The sequence below is a fragment of the Mauremys reevesii genome, linkage group 1 (genome assembly GCF_016161935.1).
Source record: "Mauremys reevesii isolate NIE-2019 linkage group 1, ASM1616193v1, whole genome shotgun sequence".
Taxonomy (NCBI): domain Eukaryota; kingdom Metazoa; phylum Chordata; order Testudines; family Geoemydidae; genus Mauremys; species Mauremys reevesii.
This window is the reverse complement of record NC_052623.1, coordinates 266,504,615-266,529,681: the sequence shown is the minus strand read 5'-3', so window position 1 is coordinate 266,529,681 and position 25,067 is coordinate 266,504,615. Positions and strand designations below refer to the sequence as shown.

The 25,067-nt window shown below is 45.3% G+C and overlaps 1 protein-coding gene across 3 annotated transcripts in view; it reads left to right on the top strand.

Annotated features, from left to right (window-relative positions):
* Positions 1-25,067, top strand: part of CACNG2 (calcium voltage-gated channel auxiliary subunit gamma 2) — a 61,367-nt gene that overhangs the window by 14,365 nt on the left and 21,935 nt on the right. The window lies entirely within an intron of this gene.

Sequence of the window (25,067 nt, the reverse complement as noted above, 5' to 3'; positions counted from 1 at the left end):
AAGCAAGCCCAGAGATAGAGAGAGTTTCCCCCACCCCACACCCATTGAGCAGATCAGACTTTTCTAGAGCTGGATTGGCTGAAACAGCAGGAGGGAAACCTTGGCAGAGTGACGGTCCCTTTAGGAGGCAGGTGGCATAATGGGACAAGAAGGCAGCATGATCAGAGAGAAACAATGGGAAGGGGGCTGTTCCCCAGGTCCAGTTCACTGTGGGGGAGAGGAGAGGCACCTCATTTAGACACATAAAACATGCCCAAGGCAGCAGGATCTACTATCTTCCTGGAGTCTGCGCTCTAGTGGGTGGGGCTGTCATTGCCCCTAGGTGCCTGTTACAGGAACAGGAAAGATTTAGAGAGTTGGGGGGGGGAGTAAATCACAGGAGTTGAAGTTAAAATATTTAGGTCCTACCTTTTTCCTAAAGGACATTAACCAGACACAGAACCTGGAGTATAAAGCGGCAAACTCTTTATTTCTCATCCCTTCCCTTTTGTAAAGGAGAAATATTCCAAGTGGGGAGGGAGAGTGTGAATGGAGAGGAAAGAGAGGAGATTGGAGTGGAGCAGACAGGGAAATGGGGGACAGGGACATTTGCAGGATCCATAGATTCCAAGGCAAAAAGGGACCCCTTAGATAATTTAGTCTGACTTCCTGCATAATGCAGGCCATAGAACTGCCCCCAAATCATTCCTTTTGCATACATGTCCATGTAAGCAAACTTCATACAAACATAACCACCTCTCACCTGAGCTCTCCCCTGATTCGTTCTGGCATAATTCTGTATAATTTTGTTCTGGGAGACTGGGATGTAACTTCAGTGGCAGCCCAGTGGTCTGTGATGGGATGTTAGATGGGATGGGATCTGAGTTACTACATAGAATTCTTTCCTGGGTGCTGGCTGGTGAGTCTTGCCCACATGCTCAGGGTTTAACTGATCGCCATATTTGGGGTCGGGAAGGAATTTTCCTCCAGGGCAGATTGGCAGAGGCCCTGGAGGTTTTTCGCCTTCCTCTGCAGCATGGGGCACGGGTCACTTGCTGGAGGATTCTCTGCAGCTTGAGGTCTTCAAACCACAGTTTGAGGACTTCAATAACTCAGACATAGGTTAGGGGTTTGTTACAGGAGTGGATGGGTGGGATTCTGTGGCCTGAATTGTGCAGGAGGTCAGACTAGATGATCATAGTGGTCCCTTCTGACCTTAAAGTCTATGAGTCTACTTGGGACTTTGATCATGCAGTGTCAATTAATCAGGGGAAGCAAAGCTTGATGATCCCCTTCCTGTGCTGCTCCTTAAGGACCAGAGGGCTCGTTATTATGATTATAGTATCATTATTATTGCTACTTTTACCTCTGTTGCAGCAGCGCCATCATGCCCCAGACGCGGTCAGCACACCTTTGTACTAGGTGTTGTACAAACATGCAGGGAGACACGGACCCTACCCCAAAGGGGTTACAGTCTAAGATGACAAGCACCATACCACAGGTGTCAAAGCAGGATACAACCAACATATGTACAACTCTGATAGACACCATATACATATTTATATACACTGTTGTTTTCTATATCAATAAAAAGAGCATTTCAACTACAACTGACTACCCCTCCTCCTGTGGGGTAGTGGAGAATGGGATGCAGAGTCTTTTCCTACCTTAAATCTGAGAAAATAATCATAGGTCACTAGTTATTCTCTGATCCCTTTCCCAAGATTGATTGTGTTTAAAGTTGTTCCCATTTGACAGCTGTTTGGTGCCCTGTGTGAAATGAATTGACTGATCTCATTTTAGTTCCTAATGGACAGGTCTCTTAGTTAGGAGCCTAAAAGGGAGCCGAGTGCTTTTGAAAATCTGTCCCCACTTGTGAGTGCTGAGCACTTGGAAAATTGGGCCCCATGGGATGTTAATCCACCATCACAACTGGATCTCTCATTTGCCGTCTCAGCAGAGAGAGGCCAAGGACTGAATGAACCATAGAGCCCAGGCTCCCATATCGCCTCTAGACATTGTCCCTCCGGGTCAGGGCCGAGGCTCATTGGAGAGGCATCGCTGCAGTGCTGCTGCCCAGGCTGTTGCTGCTCTGGGGCTAAATAGAGAACTGCGGTCTCTAGGGCTCTCAGTACAGCAGAATTGACCAGTGTAAACTCATTCAGTTTATGAAAACTAAACAGTGCAGGAGTTACTAGCGAAGAAATGCTTTTCTGTGAAAAGAAACAAAACTCTGAGCTGGACATAGCCGCCTATTCCACTGGTCACGATGTCAGTTATTCTGGGTCTCCTCGCTCATTCTCATTGAGCGTGCTGGATCTGCTGTGGCTCTTGATGCCGCAGCACTGACATAATTGTTTCCTTCAGGAAAGGGTGGAATTAGACTCATGAGCCAGTTGGCCCCTCTCCAGTGATAAATCCATGGGAAGGGGCTCAAGGAGAGGAAATCCCCAGAGCGAACCCCTCATGGAGATTCCACCACATCGTTCCATCAGGGAGGGTGCTGCATTCACCCAGAGAATGGGCCGTGGGTTCCAGCCCTGCTCTTCCTCTGGACTCGGCATGAAGAACTGGGCCTCCCCTGCAGTAGCTTTTCCCAAGGAATGTACTCATCAGAAATACTAAAAGTAGGCCGCAATGGAGCATCAGGTCAGCCATTTGGAAGGAACAGCGAAAGGCACTGCTTGTATTTTATGAACTGAACCATAATATGATAATGTCTTGGTTGGTAATCATTGGGATAGTGATAAACACTTGATAGGTGATCAACAGGGAACTTTGCTTTCAATGTTGTGACTTTTTCTATCTGCCAGCACTCCCTGGAGCAACCTTGATCTTCCACTTGTTAACAGGATGGGACCTCCTGTTCTTTTCAGAACCTAATTTAAGAATATTGTAATATCTCCTTTTCCCAGACTACTGATTTGCGGTGCCTCGGTCACTCATCAACTTTTCATGAGTTACTGGCTGAGGCCACACTAACCTAGGTCTTAAGAACTGGGTTGGGTATATATAAGAGAAGAGGGCGAGATCAAATAGGAGTTGGTTCAGATATGTGTGAGGGTATATGAGAATGAGGGAGGGAGTTCAGGTGTGTGGCAGGGAGAGGATGATGGGGAAATTAAGATTAGAGCACATAGGAGCAGGAATGATGGGAGATTCAGATTGGGTTAAAGAAAGCACAAGGGCAAAAAATGGGCAAGGCCATGGGGATAAAGGGAGGTTTAGGTTATATGTGAGAGGACGGATGAGCAGAGTAGTGGGGCATGGAAGGGAAGGTAGCAGAATTTGGGAAGGGAGTGTCGAGAGTGGCTGGAGAAGGACTAATTAGATCAGGTGTATGGGTTGGAACTGTGGGATTGAGATAGGTTTGTTCACAACAGATCCCATTAGTTTGCTGAGTCCCTTCACCGTATGGACTTTGGTCTAGCAGAGTTGCACTGATCCAGGGCAAAAAGGGGAGCAGAAATGGCTTCAAGCTACCTTTACGTTCCTCTGATCCTGAAGTTGGCTGCGGGGTAACCTAGCTGCCTATGGGCACCACGGAACCATTCTCATGGCCAGGGGATCATTGTTTTTCCCTTTTCCTTGACCACCTCCTCTGCAGTGGAGGGTGGCACAGGGAGCTGCTAGGATGGCTTATGTCCTTTAGGGATTCCCCCATACTGGAGGAATCCTCAGGTGGCCAATTAGACCAGTTTTATGGCTGCTTTGTGCCACCAAGTGGCCCAGAGCAACTGGAGTGAATCAGAGGATTTGGCCCTAAATTTGAGTATCAGCTGGTTTACGTTAATATCTGTGGGATTCTAATGTTGTTTTTTTTCCAAATTGTCTCATGACAATTTTTGAGTGTCTGTCCTATGTTCTGCAGAACATTATAAAGAAGGTCCCTATAACCTCACACTACACTGTTACAATTGTTGTCTTATCAGACAGCTCTCTTAAAAGTGTCAACTTAAATTATAACTGAGAATACCCAACCTGTACTCAGCCAGTCCAGTGACTGGATGATAGAACATTTATAGCCTGATTTAAAAAAATCAAGGAAACTAGAAAAAAGCTATTTTCTAATAAAACTGCAGCCCACCAAAGAGCAGCCAATCTATCAAGAATGATGTGCTCATACACTAGGGTGATGAGTGCAGCAGAAAAATGTAAATGGGTTGACAAAAAAATGCTACAATAAAATAGAGATTATTGAATTACACTTTGGTGGATTAGCTGCTCTCAAATTGGCTGAATCACTTACTGGGTGTCTTCTAGAAGCCAATCACAGAGGGCCAGTTCAATAAAGCTATAGTGAGCAACACTCTGCTGTGTCATTCGGCATCCTCTGGTGAGAATGACTAACTCTGTATCATAGGGAATAATCGTTGTCACGGGGTCATTCTAATGGATCACGCTGGGTTATACTGGTAATTTTGCCCTGATTATATCAGGTACTGTTGTGTCATGTCTTGGTTTATGCTGGGTCATTTGGTCATGCTTGGTTATCTAGATGGTCTATTCATATTCCCCTGAGATACTACTTCTTCAGGGTTGAACTGAAAATGTCAGGAATTTTGTTGGACCATCTCAAGGGGATAATGATAATGGTATGTTGTGTAGCAGGTCTAGCTCAAACCGGTTGCTGCTTTGTACTCTGGATGCGGTAGCTTTTCAGGGATGTGTGGCTCTATGTCTGTTGCATGCCCTTACAAATGTGCATTTACCTCATTTAATCGTTTAAATAGCTGCAGCAGTTTTTGTGGTAATTCTCCATTCTACATCTAGTGAATCCTATCAGTACTCTAAATAATGATAAATGTGGGAAACAGCATGGTCCTAAGGGCATCCGCTGTGTGTGCATCGCACACATGAAGATGATATCCATGTGATAAATTATGTAGCTGTGTGCTGACTGAACAGCAATGTGATAAATGAAGTTATCATGTACCTTTGACTGTTTCATCTGGCCTATGCCCGCTCACTCACTACATCTGTCACTTGAACACTCTAAATCCCTGGGCAACGTCAAATAGCCGCCATTTAAAAAAAAACCTTAACCAGCCAAAGAGATATTTTCTCCTTCCTCTTCAAAGAATAAATTTGTCCCTTCCCGCTCCCCACCCTGCAATTAAACTTGCCCAAGGCCCAGGATGGGTAAAATACAGTCCTGGGCCAGTGACCTTCTTATAACTAAAAAGGGCATGAGTTTAAAGTTCATTACATTGCCATGTGACTCCCCAGAGTTAAAAACAGAGGCCTGGAATCTGTCTCCTGAGAAGGCTGCTCTACATTGCTAGTTTAACTGGCTACCTGGAGATTGCCAGGGTGTAGAGGAATTCCTGGGTGGCATAGAGCTGCATAACCACACCCATTTGGCTTCCCTTCATTTAGGAGACGTGAGCAAGGGACGAGTGTTGCCAGAGTGCCATAGTTCTACAACAATCCCCAGCAGCTGCAACACCTTGTTTGGGCCATGAGTAACCTGGCACAATTTAGAGCAGCCCTGTGGTTACTCTAAGTTGCACTACAGACCAAACCAGCTCCTGCTTTTCCAATGATCATAAAAACACAAAGGCAGCAGAAAGCTACCTTTAAACCACCACACCATCAGTCCTGTTCCAAGCACAGCTCAGCCATACCTGACAATTAGGGCCAGGTGCTTTATACCATTGAGAGGCTGGAGGTTCCTAGTTTCCTCATAGGACCCAGCACCCACTTAAAATGATGGAATTTAGAATTATGACATTTATATGTATATGAAAGTGACGTTACGTCACTTTTAGAGGTATTTATGGCTTCCTATGAAGCCTGTATGGTTGGATTCAGAGGAACTAAGATACCTAGTTTTACTGTTGGAAGGATACAAAAAGAGTTCCAATAATATTCTTAAAACTCTGATAAAACAGGTTTCTTTTTTTTCTGCAAAACACATGAATAGAGAATGACAAGGGGGGATATAAAGGTTTCACTGGCACCAGTCAGGATGATCCCTCTAATACACCTGGTCAGAACAAGTTAAAACAAAGACTGAAATATGATTTTCTGAAATAAATGGCCCATTTGTCATCACAAAATTTCATTGAAAATGTTTTAGCTAATTATCTCTGTGAATACTGCAGCTGCCTGCCACTCATGCTCATAAAGCCATCTTCTTATATGACCCTCCTTACAGTGGTATCTGCGCACCTCACCATTTTTAGTTATTTACCTCTCTGAGATAGGGAAGTTTTATCAGCCTCGTCTTAGAGACATGTCACAGAGAGACTAGGTGACTTGCACAGGAAACCAGTGATAGAACAAGGACTTGAATCCAGCTTGCCCAAGTCTCAAGCTAACACCCTGATCAGTGCACCAGCCTTCCTAACATGCTATGCAGCATTAAGTCACCTGGTTCTGCAGTTTATCAATGTATTGCCTGCCTATCAACACAATATATGCGATGTATATAGATAGTCTATAAAGTGCTACAGGAATGTCATGGATCACAGTCATTTGCATATTAGATCTCATTTGGGTTTTACAGTACTTCTTGCAAGCGCCTAGATTGTCTGAACATAGAAGGACTTTGTAAGAGCCGCAGCAGGTACTGCTGGCCTTCTCTAGGAAACAGCCAGAAAGAAGTTATTCCCTCTACGATTCAAATCAAACCCACATTTTCTTCAGCAGAGCTATTTTAAGTCATTCATTATCTTTTTGCTCTCCAAAGCAAAGACTGTTTGATACTCAGAGGTTGATAGAACCAAAGGGGGAAGAGAGGACCCTGGGGTATTGTTCTTCCTGCAAATTCAGACATATTTGGGGCTGGGAAAAGATTTTATGTCTTGTAATAAAAACACCAAACATTTCACATTAGAAGAAGCCAAAAAGAAAAGAGAGAAAGAGAGAGAGAATCCTTCCCCTTGAAGTCTGGAATAGTGGGGTTTTCTAGCACTAGCAGAGAAGTTAAGCCTGCAATTGACAGAATGGGTCAGATCCTCAGATAGCATAAATGTGTGTTGTGACCTTGCACTCCCTATGTTTATGGAAATATGCTTAGAAGTGTAAATATAATGTAACTGGAATATGCTTTATGCAAAAGGTCTCTTGTAAGGTATCATTACAAAGCTTATAATCTACGGAGTGTGGTCATCCTATCTTGTATCTAAAACTAGAAATATGAAGTTAACTCTGAGGTCCTACTGTAATTATGCAAAGTGTGGGCCATTAATGGTGGTTTAGAATCTTGATGGCACCCACTGACTAGGACAAGTGGCTGTAGATGGTTTATTTACCTGCAAGCCTTCTTGTGGACCTGGGGGCCAATCTATGGGTAATGAAGAAGGAGGTCTTACAATGACCTGTGACCATGTCACCTAAGACTGGAATCCATCTTAAGCTTGGTGCTTTTCCATTTAGAAGGAGGGGTGGGAACCCAGAGAGACAAAAGGTTCCCGCCCTGGGCCAAAGCTATAAAAGGGGGTGGAAGAGAACAAAGGGGTTGCAGTCATGAGAAATCCCCTAGTTATCACCTGAGCTGGAACAAGAACTGTACCAGGGGAAAGGATTGAGCCCAGACTAGAAAGGAGTCTAGTCTGTGAAAGAAGCTTATTGGCCCATCTCTGAGGGTGAGATTTACCTGTATTCAGTTTCTTAAATGTATTAGGCTTAGACTTGCGTATTTTGTTTTATTTTGCTTGGTAACTTACTTTGTTCTGTCTGTTATTACTTAAAACCACTTAAATCCTACTTTTTATGCTTAATAAAATCACTTTTGCTTATTAATTAACCCAGAGTAAGTATTTAATACCTGGGGGAGAAACAGCTGTGCATATCTCTCTATCAGGGTTATAGAGGGAGGATAGTTTATGAGTTTACCCTGTATAAGCTTTATACAGAGTAAAACGGATTTATTCAGGATTTAGGTTCCCAGAAAGACTGACTACTGGGTTCTGGGAAAGTCCCTGTTAACTGAGAAGCCCCTGGGCTAAGGGAATCTTAGTTTCTGTGAACTGCGGGGGGGTATGGCCCAACCTCTTTGTCTGTGCTGGAGCCGACTGGTGTGTCTAGCTTAGCAATACAGAAGTGGAGGGAAGCCTTTTCTGACAGGAGGGGTTTGTTCTCAGTGGTATGCCACCACATCTAGTGACAGTTTTGAGAGAGTTTCTGTGACCCAACCCGTCACAAGTGTAACGCTGGGGACTTTACTGGAGCTACTCCTGTTTACACCAGTTGAGGATCTGATCCAGTAGCTCTCATTTGGCCTTTGTGATGTGAGCAGGATTTGGCTTGCAGGATAGATGGGTGACAGTGCCAGGGTGAATTAGAGGGATTGGCTTGACTTGGCAACACAAAACTACACCACTCTTTGGTCACTCAGCTTGTCTTTTCTGCAGTGTCTGGTAAGAACAGTTACCAGAGGTGTTCCTTTGCATGAAATGTTAGGCCCAATTTTCCGCCTCGCTCTTCCCACAGGGAGTAGTGAACTTCATAACGAGGCTTCCACATGTGATCTTCCACTGCACCAGCAAGACACAAAAGGGCATCAAGATTATCCTGCCACAAAGGTCTGGCTTTAGGTGCATTGCACAGCTTAGATGAAGACAGGATTTGGCATCTCCGATCACCGCTCTCTTTCTCCCACACACTGAACCAACAACCCACTTGGTCCCCTGTCTATGTAATTTCTCTCTGTATCTCCATGTCTTCTCATTCTACTCATTCATGCACTGTGGGTGCCTTTAGTTCACAAGCATATCCCAGATCATTTCCATTGTCAGCTGTAGAGCTAAAAAGGCACCTACTGAATATGACTGAACAGAATATGACTGAGCAGCGTCAGGACCAAGTGATCAAAAGCTCCACACCTGGAAAAGAGCCATACAGGACTGGCCTATGGCACCATGCCAGTCCAAACACTATTCTAGTCATAGTGTAGATCTAACAGCTATAGTGCCCAGGGAAGCGACCTGCAGCGCATTGCCCACTGGACCGTATGTTACTTTTAGAGGCCAGCACTTGTCTGCCTGAAATTCTTCTACCAGCTCCGACTCTTTCGGAGTGGCGTTGGGAGTGAGGAAGGGTGAGGCGAAGACACAGACTGGATTCTATTCTGGCAAAGAGGCAAGGAAACAAGGAGGGTATAGGATCCTGGAGGACAGTGAAACACACACATTTAAAGAAAGGAAATATGAAGACTATACTGTCAGCAGGTGCTGTGGCTTAGTTAATGTTCCATTCACTTACTCCAGTTTCTGAGGCACTGTGAAAGCTTGACTTAGGTGCTGGAGAATAGAGGGCTGGGGGTCTATCAGAGACATAGGAGGCAGGGGGAGGCTTCTGGTGTCAAGTTTAAGCTACCAGACAAAACACCACCTCACAAATACGCACATGAAATACACTCTTGGAAGGTGGACAGTTTGGGTGTGGTTTTATTATAAACAATCCTTGGTTCGCAATGGCGAGCAAAGTTTTTGTAATTTTTGCTGCCCTTCTGGTTAAACTTTCGTGGATTGAATCCTCTGTAAAGTCCTCCCCTCTGCTCTTGGGGTGGTGGTGTGAATCCAAGAACACTCTGGCTCTTAATATGGTGAAATTTAGCCAGTGAAGAATAACTCTGAACCAAAAATTCAAGCTCCCCTAGTTAAACATTGGGTTGTTGCAGGAAGTGATGGCACACTAACAGGAAGTAAACACTGCACTGTGGTATATAAGGCTGTAATGACATGTCATTTACACAGCTGAGTCAATCACACGGTGATTATAAAGCAAGAAACTCTGTGAAGATGTAACTATTTGAAATCTGCTTAGGAGAAGGGAGTGTGGTTCAGTTTGGAAGGAAAATGGAGGGAAGGCTGTGTGGCAGGACTTCTATTGCTAGATGAATGTCTGCTCCATGGTGGCATTCCCCCTGCCCCCCCTTTCTTGTCAGGACAGTGCCCAGTCAATGGAACTTCCTGGGGTGGGTGGAAGACATCTGGCTAATGAGGAACAGATGGACACCCACATGCTGTAGCTGCTCTTTCCTCAGCTCTTTCCTCATTTGCTTAGTTTCTGATTCCTGTATTCTCCTCCACTGCTGAGCTTTGCCCTCTTTTTGCTTTTAAATACCGAAACCCACTTTTTTCCGACTGTTCATTCAGTTGGAAAAGTTGGAAACATTTTGTTTTGGTTATTTTTTAATAAAAGCAAATGGAGTGAAGGGCTAGAGTGACAAAATGGAGGAGGACGAGAAGCTGCCTGTTTGCACTTTGGCCCAGTGGCTGGGCACTCCCCTGTGATGTGGGAGACCTACCAGTTCATATCGCTGCTCTAGAGCAGGCACTTGAATGCAGGTCTCTCCCCGCTTCCTCCTTCAAGGCAAATGGCCTAACCCCGAGGCTATTAGGTATTCCAGGATGGGCCTCTCTCAATCTCGTCCATTGAAATTGTTCCACTTTGTGTGAAATGCTTGAATAGTCCTGGGGCAGGGATTCAAACTTGGGTCTCCCACATCCTGTGTGAGTGTACTAACCAAGCGGTTAAATGTTATGAGGGGGGCAGAGCCACCTCCTCCCTGTTTTGGGGTGTGAATTTATCCCTAAAAGCAAACAGGAGACATTTTGGAAATATCAAAAAGGTTTGTTTCCATTTTTCCACTTTCTTTATTTTTTTTACACTGAAACAATTTGCCCAAATCATCAGCAATGCACAAAATGTTTCAGTCAACCCAAATCTGCATTTTTTGGGTGGAAAAAAAGTTTCAGATGAAAAAATGTTGGGTAGGCATAGCACCCCCTACTCTCCCAGTTCCAGAGCACCTACCCAGCTCTGACAATGCACCTCTTTTGTGCTCTGCAAGGGAACAATGGGCATACGATGTACAATTAATAAAGAGTGTGAGACTGCTGTGCCCCAGGGTAGAGGAGTAGGCCGTGTGTAACAGAGATTATTATACTCTAGGGTGCTGTTTATTTAGTGCGACCTGTTTTAATGATTTGGGAAGGAATTTCCCAAGGATTTTCTTGATGCCATCCTCTGGAATAGGCAGTTTATCCCATTGTGAGAATTTCCATGTCAATCCTCCCCCACTCTCTGGAGCACACTGGTGACTTGGTTAGAACAGGTGCATGTGATTAGGGCTGGTGACCTGAGTTTCCCTTCCACTTCTCTGGCTCCCTTGCTGCCCGAGGACAAGATCTGTGTCAGTGTTCTTTTGTTTTTGTCCAGTGCATAGCAGATTCCAGTAACATGGGCTTGCTGGTCTTCCAATAACGGCCTTCTGAGAAGCCAGGTGCATGCTGGGCCTTGAGAGAAGTATGAATCCTCAGAAGGTGTGTACATGTCACAGCTCATAGGAGGGAGCCCAATGCCCCTAGACGTGCTTATGCAGATGGAGTATTTCCATAAGTCCCTGCCTTCCAAACCATGATGAAGAGAGAAGAGTTACTTTCCTATCAGGCTCCAGTTGGTTTTTATTAATACAGTTGGTTTTCCCCGAGATCTTCTCCCTGAGAGATTTGATGAGGAGGTCAGTCCCTGAGCCTTTTCTCACTCCTTCTGATGACAGCTTTACTTCATCACGTCGATGCTTGCTCACAGGCACGGGGTGGAACTGACCCCCGGGTTTAAGTTTGGGAAGGAATCTGTTCACCCTGAGACATTTGGACAAGGACCTTGGGGTCTTTTACTTTCCCATCCAGCACAGAGCAGGGACTGTAATTGTGGTTCAAGAGGGTATATTCCCCAGGATCAGTCCCTTTCAGTTGCAGTGGGCAAATGAGCAGTCACTCAGTCCATCCCATCTTCTTCTGTCTGTCTAGTTCTGAAGCTGTCGCTGTGTCCTGAACGGGGATTAGCTTTCTTCGCCGCTCTGGTTTGGATGAAAGGCTGCCACAGCTCCTTTGTGCTCTCCCCGCCAGCTCCATTTGTGACATTTCCTGATGATTATGTAGGGCACAGCTTCTCCTCATCACAGACCGCATGGATGAGGGAGGCTGGCTTCAGAGGTGGTTGATTTAGAGACCTTACACGGGGTGGGGGGGAAACCAAGTGAATCCTTTTGATTTAATTTAACCTTTTCAATGATATAAATAAGCTGGGTCCCTATTGCATCCTCACCAGAGCACACAGACCTTTGGCTGGCACTCAAACCCAGGCCCTTCCTGGAGTCTGGCTTTATTGGCAACTCAGAACTATGACACAGTGTAAATCTCAGCTTAAGCCCCCTCCCTGATCTTGGCTATTCCTAGAGTTTTCCTCCAAGATCTTTTGTATGTCTCTTCTCTAGTGTCCCTTTCCCAGAGGAGCACTCCCACCTCCCTTATATCCAGGGTCAAGTTAACAAGCTGCCCCTGCCACGACAATTCAGCAGTGCTTGCACAGCTGTACACAGGATTCTAACATCTACTAACAGGGGTGGAAGGGCGTGTCAGCTGGAGAGCCTGGTACATCCCTTGTCCTCCCCACCAATCAACATCTACCTGCTTTTTTCCCTGTGCAACCCACTTGGGATTCAGTGGGTCTGGGCCTCAGCTCCTAAAGTATCATATAACTCCTAAAGCAGCAAAGAGTCCTGTGGCACCTTATAGACTAACAGACGTTTTGCAGCATCCGAAGAAGTGGGTATTCACCCACAAAAGCTCATGCTCCAAAACGTCTGTTAGTCTATAAGATGCCACAGGACTCTTTGCTGCTTTTACAGATCCAGACTAACACGGCTACCCCTCTGATATATAACTCCTAGGAGACCTGGTCTCCTTGCTGCCTACAGCTTTTCCAAGGCTACAGCACAGGGTTAGGTCCATGACCAAACTTCGGAATCTAGGATGGTGGGAAGTGTTCTCAGTCTCTTCCCTCACCAAGTAATGAGCCTGACCCCCCCTCCCATGTGGAGTTGGCATACATTTCCCCTTGCTCACTGGAAGATTACAGCCCAGGGATAAGTCCAGGAATCTTCACGGACATAGGTTACCAGAATAAGTTTTGGAATCTGTAGCAGCTTATCTCTAATTTAACATTCCCATACTAATATGTGGGTGTGTCCCAAGTCTATTAGGCTCAACACAGTCTCCACTTTCTAGCTGTCTGGGCACAGTACACTTCTTGGTCTCTGAGTCTTCAACCAGACCCATATCTCTCCTTAGTCACAATTACTATTGGAGCAAAATTTGTTCTTGCACCTCAGTTTTTTCCACACAAGAAAGACACAAAAGGAGGAGCTGGTGATTTCCCGCATGAATTTGGGACCAGGGTCTATTTTTGGCTTCTTCTCTTGTCCATTAATGATTTTTGATCACTCCTCTACCTGTCTAATGGAGTGTCCCTCTGATTTAGAATGCAGCTATGGCCATGATGACATCGTCAGTGGCTCCATCACCAGATATTCCTCCCTTTGCTGTACAGCCTCCACCAGTGTGGCAGGACAGTGCCAGTGCACCCCAGTCTTCACCCTCCCAGGGAGACTTTCTGTGTACTACTCCTTATGAAGGCCATTAGTTCCCCTTCCATGAAGGTCTTGGATTTGAGACAAGTTATCTAGTAAATCAAGGTGAAGGTGTGCAGCCACATTCCTGGGATCCAAGGGCTGACCTCCAAACCATCACTAGAATACTTCTCCCAACACCCTCAGCTGCTCCAGGATAGCTACTTTCATGGCCTGTGGCAATATCTTCACTGAGGGACTGGAATGCAGTTTGTGCCTCTGCCATCAGAAAAGGTACTAAACCAATAAGCCAGGCCCACTGATCTGCAGGAGCTACCTGCTTGTGGGACAGTTTCTGATCACAGCATGGACAGGGAAGGGCTGCCAGATTAATAAGTTTCTGAATCAGCTGTTTTTTGAACTGTTACTGCCCATCCTGTTGAACCGCAAGTAGGGCTTGCTTCTTCTTTATAAATTGCCGCAAGGCCTAATGGGTTATAGCCTTGCCTGCTTGCTGCTGCTGAAGAATGGCAGTCTGCTCTGCTGTAAATATTGTTCCACCAGCCTTTTCAGCAATTCCATTTTCCTCCTTTGTCACAGGGTTCCTGAAAAATCTGGTTTCTGGCACCAGCTCGAGAGATGACCTTTCAGTTCTGGGCTTTGGGAGTAAGGTCAGGGAGGCAGCTCAGCAGCCTTATTACATGTGGCAGAGAACAGCCAGCGGGGCTGGAACATAGGAAAATGCGGGGGAGGCAGCGTGAGTTGAAGCAGCAGGGTGTTTGGGGCTGCAATGTATGCAGGGCCGGCTCCAGACCCCAGCGCGCCAAGCGCGCGTGTGGGGCGGCTTAACTGGAGGGCGGCAGGCGGGTCCGGCGGACCTTCCGCAGTCATGCCTGTGGGAGGTCCAACGGAGCCGCGGGACGACCAGACCTCCCGCAGGTATGACTGCGGAAGCTCCACCGTAGGCGCGGGACCAGCGGCACGTCTGCGCAGGACCGGCGGCACGTCTGCGCGGGACCGGCGCCCGGCAGCGCGAGCGGCACGGCGCACCGCCCTGCTTGGGGCGGCGGAATTCGTAGAGCCGCCCCTGAATGTATGTACAAAGCACTTTCCCAGGGGAACCACCTCTTGCATGCTGCTCTCAGCTACTTGTGCGACAACGCCAACCAGCCTGCCTCTGGTTCCTGCCACCAAGTCTCCCTCTTCCACAGCAGATGAGTAGCCTCTAGGACAGATTCTTCATGGTTAGGTTGGAGGGATCACCATGCCCTAAAAAAACCTAGGAAGGGTTGGAATGGAAAAGACAACACCTGGTCTCAAGTCAGCTCAGATATTGGTTTGGAATTCCTGCATCAGCATGTAGTTCCATGGTGATTTCAGAGAGAGGGAGAGATCTGATTGGCTCCCACTGGACAACGGGGATTGGAAATTGGTAGTCCCATCATGCAATACATGTCTGCACCCAGTTTCCAAACCAAGAGAGTGCAGGCATAATAGTGGCAATACTCAGGTTGTGCAGGCAGGGGGGGAGGGGGAAGCGATAAAAAGGTATAAATATAAATGTTAACCCTAGAAAGGGTTAACAACAGCAACATGCTTAGATATCTCAGATAAAAGGGTCTTTTTGCCCTAACTGTGCTATGGCATCAGAGTTACCATGTGCTAAGGATCTGTTGCTGTATGTCCCAGGGACATGTGACGGGCTCAGCCAATGCAGGTCAATAGTCCGTTGGCCAGCTAGGGGGGCGATAGCAATAGTACGAAATGATTTGAGGTCACATGACCCTGTATCAACCAATTGGATTGTGTTGGGTTATCTAAGGGTGTAATTATATACAAGAAATATTTCATAAATGAATCTCTCTCATCGGGGCTTGTGTTAGATAAACACAGCTCAGGCCAGCCTCTCAGGGCCAGTTCAGACAGTGGTGCCAAAATCTGCCGCTGCACTTCGCCTCTGGGTCATTGGTTCCCCCCTTTTCCAGGGACAGGCTGAACGTCTGGTGAGAGTTTACAGCTGATGCTCCAGAGCAGAGCCGCCCGGGGGTGGGGGGCAAGTGGGGCAATTTGACCTGGGCCCCGCAGGGGCCCCCACACGAATATAGTATTCTTTGCCCCAGGCCCCCTGAATCCTCTGGGTGGCCCTGCTCCAGAGCCATGTGTTGTGGAGTGCAAATGGCTTCATGCTAACCAAGCTCTCTGGTGGTAGCTAGGGCTTCCTGCAGGCTCAAGATTTTTCTCCCCTTTTGCAGCCCTGCCTAGGCACATCACTGTTCCCCATACTCCCTTCACAAACATACACCAGTTCTCTGTTAACTTGTTCCACTCTGATGGAACTGAGTACCCGCTCCAGCTGGCATGGCATAGGAATTCCTGGCATGCTGAAGGAGGGTAATACTGTATTCTGAAGCTTGAGCTTTGCAGCTGGGAGCCCAGTCAAATGGCTTTGCAGATGGCCCCAAAGTTGCCTGAACCAGACCCAATGCAATGCACACTGGGCAGGCTAAGCAGTACTCTCATATTCTCTATTATGCCCTCTGGCAGAACATAGTTGCTTTGTTACATATGGCAGATTATGTAACATTTATGGATTTAATATGATTTTAAGTGTGTGTAGGATCCTAGGGGGTCCGTTATTGGTTCTCAGGGTCTTCCCCATTTCATGGCTGGTTTCCGATCTGTGTACTAATTATTTCATTGCATATGGTAGTTTGATTGATCTGTAGCTAGTTGTGATGACAGTGTCTTCTCTTTCTGTTAAAGGGTTCTCCCAGAAGTTTGCAAGACAGGCTTCATTACCATTGCAATAATCCCTGGTCATGTCTCTACACAGTGGTCATGTTCATCACACACATGTCATCGGGGAATGAAACTTCAGCATTTTCTCCCCTAGAAACCCAGGCCTTTAGCTGAGGCGATAAAAGAGCAGCTTCACTGTCTCTGACAGGAGAGAGGGAACTTTATATTTGATGTTAATACCAATAGGTCTTACATATCAGGCTGAATTAGGAGGTGAGTCTAAGTGAACCAAAGACAATCTGAGCAGGTGTCATTTGTACCTTTCTGTATTCTGTCAGCATGCAATTCACATCAGAGATGCACTTAAACTCCCATCTGAATCTGGTCCATGTTACCCTGTAGAGGATAGTGGTGCACATGCTCAGATACACACACACACACACACACAGGACTATCCCATACCTAAAAGTGTAGCATGCCTAGATCAGCCAGGAGAGGAAAGTCATACACAAACTGAGAAGTGAGCCAGAGCTGATATATTCTCTTCAGTAGAGGGCAGCGATTCACACCCTGTGCCCCGTTATCCTGACGTAATGATTCTCCAGACACTTATTTTCTAGTTTGAAAGGGTTGCTTCATCAGGGGAACAGTCTGTGGTTGTGATCAAACTAGGGCAGAATTTCTGCACCTTTTTTTGGAGTGAAATGTGTCAGGGTTGAATTTTGGAGTAGTTCTGAAGAGTGACGACAACTTCTTTAATCATAGCATCATAGAAATGTAGGGATGGAAGGGACCTCAAGAGGTCATATAGTTCAGCCCCCTGCGGTGTGGCAGGACCAATTAAACCTAGACCACCCCTGGTAGGTGTTTGTCCAGCCTGTTTTTAAAAACCTCACATGATGGGGATTTCACAACCTCCCTTACAGTCAAAGTTTTTTTCTGATATCTAACCTAAATCTTCCTTGCTGAAGATTAAGCTAATTATTTCTTGTCCTACCTTTAGTGGCCATGGAGAACAATTGATCACCGTTCTCTTTATTACAGCCCTTAGCAGGGGCCTGGACTAGATGACCTCTCAAGATCCCTTCCAATCCTCTGATTCTATGATATTTGAAGACTATCAGGTCCCCCTCAGTTTTTTTTTCCTCAAAATTAAACATGCCCATTTTAAAAAAATCTTTCCTCCTGTATTGGCCAGGGCATAAGCAGCCAAACCAGTAGTATCTGCTGGGCCGGGAGTCAAAGGCACTAGTTAGCAAGCTGAGTCAGAAAACAGGTACCAAGGTCAAGCCGGGCCAGGTCAAAGGCAAGAATCCGGAGCAAGACAGGGTGCAAGACAGAGTCAGCATTGTTGCTCAGAGGCTCCCTGGAGTAACTTCCTGGTTTAAATGGTTGGCATGTGTGTAGGATCCACTCTGGCCTCTTCAGGTGATACTTCCTGTGATGCCGAACACTTCAGTAGTTGTTGGGTGCTGGTTCCCCAGTGGTCATTGGTTGCCCAGGACCCTCCCCGCCCCAGGTTCTAGATCGAGAGATCTTTATTACTCTTAGGTCGAGTTTTTTAAACCTTTTATCATTTTTGTTGCTCTCCTCTGGATTCTCTACAACTCATCCACATCTTTCTCAAAGTGTGGTGCACAAAGCTGGACACAGTACCCCAGCTGAGGCCTCACCAGTGCTGAGTAGAATGGGACAATTACCTCCAATGTCTTACCTAGGACACTCCTGTCAATACACCCCAGAATAACATTTGCCTTTTTAGCAACTGGATGATATTGTTGACTCATAGTCAATTTGTGCCCCACTATAGCTTCAGCTTCTTTTCAGCAGTAATACCACCTAGCCAGTTATTCTCCTCTTTGTATCTGTGCATTTGATTTTTTTTTCTTCCTAAGTGAAGTACTTTGCCCTTGTCTTAATTTAATTTCATCTTGTGAATTTCAGACCAGTTCTCCAATGTATCATGATCCCTTTGAATTCTAATCTGCCCTCCAAAGTATTTGCAACCCCTCCCAGTTGGTGTCATCCGCAAATTTTATAAATCTACTCTCCACCTCATTATCCATGTAATTAATGAAAATATTGAATAGTAGCAGACCCAGGAATGACCCCTGCAGGACCCCACTAGAAATATCCTCCCAGTTTGACAGCAAATCACTGATCACTACTCTTTGAGTATGGTTTTTCAACCACTTTATAGTAATTTCATTTAGACCACATTTACCCAGTTTGCTGATGAGAGGGTCATGTGAGACTCTGTCAAAAGCCTTATGAAAATCAAGATATAGCACATCTACTGCCTCCCCCCATCCACTAAGCCAGTAACCCTGCATACTTGACATGTTAAACCCCATCCTTCCTGTTCTACCATTTGAAGCGTGGGGTCCCAGCGAGATGGGTTGGTGTCAGGATGCGGTATCAGGCTGTGTGGGAAAAGTGAGTTGTTGTTACTGAATGTGCAAGGAGGGAAAATCCATAAAATATGACATCAAATATTCACAAGCATTCAGTCTAACTTTTCAACAAATTTACTTCAGTTGTGTTCACACCCGTTTCTGTTTGCTTTTTGTGAATATTCTAGCAAACAAACTTACTGGCAGGAATTTTCACTGAAACAGAAGATTTACAGTGTATATATTTGAAGAGAGCTACGGTTGAATTAATAATCACAGATATTTCCTTGGGAAACCTGATACTAACAGTTATGATTACAGCAGATTGAAAATTTTCACGCAAAACTTTTTTTCTTGATGAAAAATTAGGCTTTTAAAATATTGAAAATTTTTGTGGAAAGTTTTCCTCAAATATTTTCAGAATTTAATTGGAAAATCAAAATGTTTCAGGAAACTAAACATTTTCAGTTTTTGGTTGTTGAAAATAGAAAAAAAATGGTTTTCAGAATTTTTTTTCAACAAAATGTCAACATTTTCCATGTAAAAATAAACATTTTTCTGACCAGTTACAGTTCCAGAACTATTTGGCCTATGTGTCCTATCAAATCAGAACTGAATTTCAAGTCTCAAACATTTAAAACAATACCATCAGTAAATGGTTTGAAAACAATTCATATGCTCAACTATGTTTGCATAAAACATTCTTAGAACAATTTCAACCAATTTGAGGAGATTGCGATTTTTCTTTGTAGACAATTTGAAAACAGAAGGGAATAAGGGTTAAATATGGCGAATAAATTCCTTATGGTGAACAATTCCCTCATCTGTAGCTGAAAGTATCCAGAAAGTTTATTTTCTGTTGATCTTACACAATAGTGTGTTTCTGTGTTGCTCAACATTTTAATTCCTGTAATCTCTTGCCTGGGGTATTTGATGCGTCACTATTTGAAGAACCCAGGTTGGACTGACAGAAAATACAATACAACTGTATTTAGTACAAAAGCTCTAAAGGAACCTGTAGCTCAAAACACAACAGAGAAAACAGGGCAGGAACAAAGTGAAAATTTTAAATAAAAAGATAGCAGTTGAGATAAATTAAGGGGCATTGATTGGCAAAACAGGTGTTTTCAGATAAGATTTGAAAAGATATGGGGAGTCAAAGAAGCAGAGAGTTACAGGGAGATTATTCTGAGCCTGGGAAGCTGCCTGGAGAAGGGTCTCCTGCCACCTATGACAATGTTATGAGAAGGGATAGTAAGGAGACTGGTGCAAGTTGGACTATCTGAACTATGAGCTGAAGTAAACTCTGTAATGCAGGCTGGAACAAGTTCATGTAAGGTTTTAAAAATGAAAGAGGGGAATTTGAAACTTGACCTTGAAATGCATGGGAAGCCAGGAGAGGTGTCTGAGAATGGAGGTGGAGTGGGTGATATTGTCATGTTTTGTTGTATGTGTGAGAAGATGGACATCATGTGAGTCTGGAGAGCTGGGATTTGGGAGGCTATAAAAGGAAGTGGCAAAGGTCAAAGTAAGAGGAAAGAAAGGGAGGGATGAGGAGTTCAGCAGAGGGAACGCCAAAACAGCTGCATTCATAGGCAATTGTGCAGAAGCAGTGATAGGCAGATTTGGAGTCACAGGAGATGAGGGCAGGGCCGCCCAGAGGATTCCGGGGGCCCGGGGTCTTGGGCGGCGGGGGGCCCCGCTTTGGCGGTAATTCGGCGGCAGGGGGTCCTTCCATTCCGGGACCTGCCGCCAAAGTACCCCAAAGACCCATGGCAGGGACCACCCCCGCCGAATTACCGCCAAAGCGGGACCTGCCGCCGAAGTGCAGCCCCCGCCACGGGTCTTCGGGGCACTTCGGCGGTGGGTCCCAGAACGGAAGCACCCCCCCGCCGCCCAATTACTGCCGAAGATCCGGCTGCACTCCGGCGGCGGGTCCCGGTTCGGCGATAATTCGGCGGCGGGGGGTCCTTCTATCCCGGAGAGGAAGGACCCCCCACCAGCGAAGACCGGGAGCGAAGAAGCTCCGGGGGCCCAGGCCGGGCCCCGCAAGAGTTTTCCGGGGCCCCCGGAGCGAGTGAAGGACCCTGCTTCAGGGGCCCCGAAAAACTCTCGTGGGGGCCCCTGCTGGGCCCGGGGCCTGGGGCAAATTGCCCCAACTTGCCCCCTCCTCTGGGCGGCCCTGGATGAGGGAGGAGAAGGAAAATATACAGTCAAGGATGAGGCTCAGGTTACAGATAGAGGAGGCAAAAGAGGTGTTTGTCAGGGATGGACACAGAAGGGATAGAGATATATTTGATTAAGAATGCCTTTGAAGCATCCAACTGAATAAAGCCACAAATTTACATGGGCAAGAGAGACAGAAGGTGAGCAGGGAAGAGCCAATAAAGGTGTTAAAAATATTTACACTTGAGGATTATCAACATAAAGGTGGTAGCTAAGGTTTAAGGTAGGAAGAAGATGTGGACGAGAGGACACGTGTGGTTTAGTGGACTAAGCATGAGCAGGCCTTGATTCTGTTCCCAGTTATGGTACTGACTCGCTATGCCCGGCCTTGGGCAAGTCACATACAGCCAAATTTTCAGAAGTGCTCTCTAACTTTGTGTGGCTTCATTGTTGGGTGCCCAACTTGAGATACCTTACATCTGACTTGCAAGGGTGCTGAAGACCCAACTGAAGTCACACTGAAAATCAAGCCCCTCAGGTTCGGCACCCAAAAATGGAGGCACACAAAATTAGTGAACATTCTGAAAATGCTGACCTTACTCTCCCTGTGACTCAGTTTTCCCATCCATACAATGGGGATAATAATACTTACCCACTCCTGTAAGATATTCTGAGCTCTGTGGATGAAAAGTACCATGCAAGTGCTATTTGTGATTATTATTTTTATTAGAAAAAAATCAAAAAGACCTTTACTCCATGGAGGTGGGCTCTTGGCACAGAGGAGGAGTCTCCACCATGAGAACTGTTAGACAGGTGAAAGGTTGTTAAGAAACCAGAGATACCTTCATAACTATTGATACACTCCAAAAAGATGGAATGGGCCACATCGACTGTGTCAAAGGCTTCCATCATGAAGCCCAGGAGAATGTAGGGAGGCTTCATAGAAGGAGATTATGAGATTTCAGTGCTATGGTCAGGGTGAACCCAGACTCAAAAGGGGCAAAGATAACATTTGTGAGCAGGCTAGATAAAAATGGGTGACTTTAAAACTTGTTTTTATTGAAATTGTAGGGTTTTTATATAAATTAAATACAGGTTTATTTTTAAAAATAAACCCATTTAAAATTAAATTTGAAATTGACAACCTATGTTAAGGCCTAAACTTATTATAAGCTATCAAAGTCATTTCAGTTAAATACAAAATAAATATTAAGTAGTACATATTTGCTACCAAAATTTTAAAGAAAGTCAGACAACAGAACTAGTGGAAGTCACTGGCTAAGCACCTGGAACCAAAGTTGGTTGATGTGCTAAACCAGTTTTCGATAACAGTAGCCTCTTCTACAGGCGGGGAAACTATTTTTTTCAATTCAGTTTATTCAACTAGTACAGTTCAATCAATACTTCATTCAAAGTTAAAAAAACAACTGGAAACAGAAGAAGCAGGATAGCTTGTTTTCCTCTTCCAATCTCTGAATAAAAACTAGGTGTGAGAGGATGAGATCTACTAGTTTAATCTTGAAGGATATGGTGGCCAGAAATAATCAGTTCATTTCACTAACTACAGATAATACTTCCTTTGTTCAATTAATCAGTTTCAAATGCAAAACCTGTTTTGATACATTTTTTTCCTTCTACTTTCCAACACATTTAAGGTAGTTTTGCTTAATTTAAAAAATGCTGGATTTATGCATTTTAAATTGAATTTGAATTTCTATCCAAATGGAATTTGATAGAAATCACAAGTAAAAAAATGAATCATTTAGTAAATAAATGCATTAGTCACCATTTTCTAAAATGTTTTAAAAATGTAAAAATTAAGAATCTGAACAAATGTAAGTTAAGCTATATAACTGCTTAAATAAATGGGTATAGATACAGTGTATCCTCTTGGTTAGCACAAAGAAGCATTAAATTTAGTGTAAGGGCTGTATTTAGTTGCAAATCAATATGTTTTAATGATTACCAACCAATGAGAATCAGCTTCTTTTTAGAAAAATAACTAAAAAGTACAAATACAAAACTTGATCAGAATCGATTATTTAAATCAAGGGTTTCTGTGTTTGATGATTTAAATCAGTGATTTAAATAGCTTCAGTTTAAATTAATCCACCCGGTGTGTGAGAGAGAAGTCTTGTGAAGAGACTTATGTCAGAAGCTTTCAAAGATCTTAAAGTGAGTGGGAGGAGAGATACGAGGAAGGATCAGTGGAGGGAGGTATTGAGCCTACACAAACTATTATCATATATTGGGTCCATTTTATGTTGAAAAAAGGAAGCAAGTTTCTCATGCTTGTCTGGAGAAAGACCAGAAGGCAAAGACAATCTGAGTGTGCTGGAAGAGAATTAATGGTATAGAAAGAGGAAGCAAAGATTACTAGGACCTTTCGAAATGAGGGAGGAGTAGAAATAAGAGTATCCCTGGAGTATGAAAAGTGCTCAAGGAATCCCAACTCTGATTCTTCCCAAAATAAAGTCCAGACACAGATGTGCTGTATGGAGTAGCAAGACCAGCTTCGGCGTCTCTGTGAAGAGAGTCACCTCATCTCTCTCTGCTCCTTACCTGCATCCACTCCCGCGACACCCACCCAGAAAACATTAGAGCAGCCAAGCAATCCCTAGCTGCTTTATCCTTTTCCCCTGGACGTGAGGCCAATGAGATGAACGGGGCAGGCATCTGCTGTGGGAAGGGTCATCTTGGGGTGGAGGGGAGAGGAAATTAGGATTTCAAATGCCCTGATGTGCCCAAATTGTGTCGACCCCACCATCATGCTGACAGTCCTGCGTAATCATAGATCGTGCACCCAAGATCAGTAGACACCATTGAGCAGGATCTCTTCGTGCTGTGACTGGATGGAGGGAGGAGCGGTAAGGTGGCTCAGAAGAGGACGGGAGGACTGGATTGAACGATGCTTGTATAAGTGGCTTGCTCCACTCTCGGGATTATTTCCCATGGGCTCTGGGGTATTTTTTTAATTATTAATAACAAATAACTTTAATATAGCACCTTCCATCCTGAAGGACCCCAAAGCACTTTACATAATTTATAAACTAATTACTATGGGCCCAATTCTGCTCTGGGTTACGCCAATGTAAATATAAAGGAATTCCACAGACAAAGGTACACCAGAGTGATGCCAATATAACTAAGGCCAGAGTATCTCTCTCTCTAGACCCAAAAGGATATGTCAGAGAGAGAGAGAGATGCAGATGTGGGACTGGATGGAGGAGATGAGCATTTTAATATCCTTTTCTCTGTCTAATTTAAAAAACAATCAAGGAGATTTCACATGAAAAGTGACAAGAACATAATGTCAGGGTTGCAAATTTAAACCCTCAAAAGTTGGGAAACAGAAAAGCTAAAGTTCTCACAGCAACCTTCAGTCACCCGTAGTGACATGAAGTCCTCCAAATACTCCCTGTTATATAGAGTGGGTCCAATTCTGTCCTCAAATATACATCTACAACCCCAGATGAGTTGCACAGATAGATCTGAGGAGACAAATTAGTCCAGTATGATGAGTTAAGGTATAAACTCTTTGGGGGTCTCTAACTCGCATTTTTTCAGAGCCTAGCACAGCTCTATTCATTCGGGCTTCTGAGAACTATCATAGTATGGATGAATAATAACTAGGGCTACGTTTTAGTCACAGGTATTGTTAGTAAAAGTCATGGACAGGTCACAGGCAGTAAACAAAAATTCACCACCCGTGACCTATCCATGACTTTTACTATATACTCCTAACTAAAACTTGGGTGGGAGGGCCATGGTTCTCTGGGGGGGGCGGGTACCGCGGGTGCTGGGAGATGGCCAGAGACCTTGCAGGTGCTGGAGGAGAGGTGGGTGGCACACAGCCTGGGACCCCCATTGTTGCTGGGGTTGGAGCGTGGGTGGTGGTGCGTGGCCCAGGATCCCCACTGGTGCTGGGGAGGAAGAGTTGGCTGGCAAGCTCCCTACCCAGCTCCACATGTCCCTGCAGCTCCTGGGAAAGAAGCGCCATGGGGCTCTCCATGTGCTGCTCCCACCATAAGCACCGGCTCCACAGCTCCCATTGGCCAGGAACCGCAGCCAATGGGCGCTGCAGGGGCGGGGCCCATGGTCACGGGCAGCAGGCAGAGCCACCTGGCCCCTCTGCCTAGGAGCTGCAAGAAAATGCTGGTGGGAGCCTGGAAGCCCCCCACCCTGAGGTAAGTGCCACCTTGCACCCCAACCCCCTACCCCTAGCCCTGAGCCCCCTCCCACACACCCAAACTGCTGCTGCTGCTGTTGGCCCATGGGATGCCCAGCTCTGGCAGCCCTGAGCCAGCACTGGCCACTGCAGAAGTCACAGAGCCTTAATAATAACCATATGAGAATTTTTGCATTTCCTAACTTTTGAGGGTTGAATATCGTAACCTTAACATGATTACATGAATATGATTTCC